Source organism: Antechinus flavipes, chromosome 2 (assembly GCF_016432865.1).
Source record: "Antechinus flavipes isolate AdamAnt ecotype Samford, QLD, Australia chromosome 2, AdamAnt_v2, whole genome shotgun sequence".
Classification (NCBI taxonomy): domain Eukaryota; kingdom Metazoa; phylum Chordata; class Mammalia; order Dasyuromorphia; family Dasyuridae; genus Antechinus; species Antechinus flavipes.
In genome coordinates, this window is record NC_067399.1 from 252,183,701 (window position 1) to 252,186,511 (window position 2,811).

Below are 2,811 nucleotides of genomic sequence, written 5' to 3' on the forward strand. Positions count from 1 at the left end.
GGTATTTAAGAAGTTGGGGTTCTTCCATTCATTGCTGGAGAATGGCATCTGGCAGCTGTATGCTGGACGCTGGATTCTTTGGGTCCTCCAGCCCTGGGACCAATATGGATTCCTTGGTCCCAGTATACTTATCTCTGTTTGACTGGATAATCTGAGACGAGAGTCCTGTCCAGTCAATCTTACTCTCCCATTAATAAAATATTAAAAACTCTCTAATCTCTCTCCTGCCTCAGTTTCTCCGGCATTACAAAAGTATGTGAGGTGGGATGGTTCCAGGCATGTATTGATTCTGAAGAGCTAATTGTTAAATTTTTGTGTGAGCATTTATACTTCAAAATTCAGCAAACACTACAAATCAAGACTTGATTTATTGTTTTTATGGTTGTTTAGTTTAAAGAACATGGTGGAAAAAGTGTTAATAATGGAGATTAAACCTAAAAGTGCATCAGGCATGTATTTTTTGGAGGGCCAGTCTTTAAATATTCTCCAGCATACCTTTGGATGGTTCCCCTTTTCTCCCCTTGCCTCCCCTCCTCCCTTTCAAGAAATACAACTCTAGATCATCTCCAAGGTCCATCTAACTCAGGACTTTGACTCTGAAAGAGGAACATAGGAGAGGACTCTGACTTTATCCTCACAGGTTGGGGACATGTCCCCAAATTTCTGGTTTCCTCACAGGTCATGAGTTTATCTAAATCTTTCTTTAACCATTCTGTTTTCAGACTATATTATCTCTCCTTTATAAGTTTTACTTTTCCCTGGAGAAAATAGGATTGCCCTTTTACCTATATTCAGCTTACTTATTTCTTTCAAGCTTATAAGGGGGTCGGTCCATGCTAGCCTTAGGGGGTTTGGTGAACAAGTCTGAGTACATTTTATTTATACCCTCTTTGGCTTCGGAAACTAAAGAGGGCATTCTGCAATAGTTTTTAATCACCTTTGAAGCAGTGAATTGAATTTAAAGTGTTCCCAAGAAGAATTGGAATCTCTTCCTCACCTCTACTCTTTCAGGGACATGTCTTTCTTTCATTGATGGCCCATAGGGTGGTCTCATTAGTTTGGGAACTTCCTACACTGGTAGAAATTGCATCTACATTCCGTATCTTTTTATCCTATATGATTCCTGTCCTTTTCCTTTTATCAGTTATCTTTGGAGAATCTATCCAAGACAAAGATCTTCTTTTAGGCATTTTGTCATTCTGTGAGTACTACTGCAACTTTCCCCACTATTTGTTATCCAGTTATTTTTCTTGCTTACAAATATTTTTATTTAATTGCAATTTTCAAGGATGGCAGATTTTAGATCTTTTTAAAGGTAGCAACATCTATGGACTGCATGTAGTTTTCAAAGGCAGTTATCTGTTTCTCTAGCATATCTGTCCCAACTTAATCATCTTCAACAACACACTATATCTAGTGACATATCCCCCTGAATCTACTTTAGAAGATTCCCCAGACCAAGCCATCTGCCTGAAAGCTTTTGACACATTCCCCCAATTTTTCAAGGTCTGCTTTATTATTCCAAGGGTTTTCATCCAGTTAAGAGGGAAGATTTGGCAACAATTGCGTGGAATTTAAAAAAAAAAAAAGTCTTTGATTCATATTGAGCAAGGCATTCTTCTCTTTGTTTCTTTACTTCTTCACTTTCTTCATGGTCATTAGAGGCAAAGAGATCAGAATCACTGCTAACTTTGCTCTCTGTAGCTCCATTACTTCCTGTAGTATCTTCTATATTAGCAGGCCCATACTTGCCCAAAACCTTTATTCTTGGCAGAATTTGCTTAAGATTTAATGTGGTTATATCAAAGGAAAACATAGTACAAGTCTACAGGTACTGAGTCAGCTTCAAATACGCAATGTTAGACTACAATGACACATACTCTTCAAAGTCATTCTTATCTGCCCAAAATCAGGGAGGCACTGCAGACTCATGGGTGTTTTGAGATCTAATAAGTTTGGGATAGGAAAGGAATGCAGTATACATGGAAGCACTGGCTGCTGGCTGGAAAATGGCTTTACCCATTACTTTTGATGTGTGACCTGGATATCTCCTTTTCTATTTAAACAATTCTTGTGTAATAGAGGTCTGGCATATATACAGATCTCATCAGTTTGCTCATATGGTATCTCAGAATGGATAATGGAAAATGTTAGGTTGCTGTTACTGGGAGAATCATGATAAAATGTTAGAGGGGTACATGTGTGCACATCTGTAGCTAGTTCAGGTTGACCTGTCAAATAGCTAGGAGAAATGTTTTTCCACTGGCTGTGTAACCAGAACTGTCAACTTTTTTAAAAATTTAAAACCAAATATAAAATAAGAAAAAACAAAATAGAAAAAGACAGAAAAGGAAAACAAAACATTGTCATCCCAGCAGAACATGAGGAAGGATTCAAAATATGTAACAATAAATTTCCATTTCAAGAAAGCATATATAATAATAGAAGAGATTATATTCATGACCGTCCATTCTTTCATAGCTTCTTTGAAGATTATTCTTTTGTTCTCTGCTGTGCACTTTTTACTTAATCTTTTTTCTCCTTTCATTTCCCTTACCTCCCGCAAGCAGGCTACAGTTAAACAAGGGTATATTTATATACACATATATTCACACCCACATAAATACATATATTTATATATGTATATACATCTACATATATGCACACACATGTTACAAACATATGCATACATGCATCTGAAATTATTAATGTGGCTGAGATATTATATAGATTTCTCTCTTAACTGAATCTTTGACTTTGAGATTACTAGCCCTACTTTTTTTTTCCTAATAAATTCTTTTTTAGAATTTT

The 2,811-nt window shown here is 36.4% G+C and overlaps 1 pseudogene; it reads right to left on the reverse strand.

Moving 5' to 3' along the window:
- Positions 1–1,299: 1,299 nt before the first annotated feature.
- LOC127546573 (elongation factor 1-beta-like) lies at positions 1,300–1,816 on the reverse strand (annotated as a pseudogene).
- Positions 1,817–2,811: the final 995 nt, after the last annotated feature.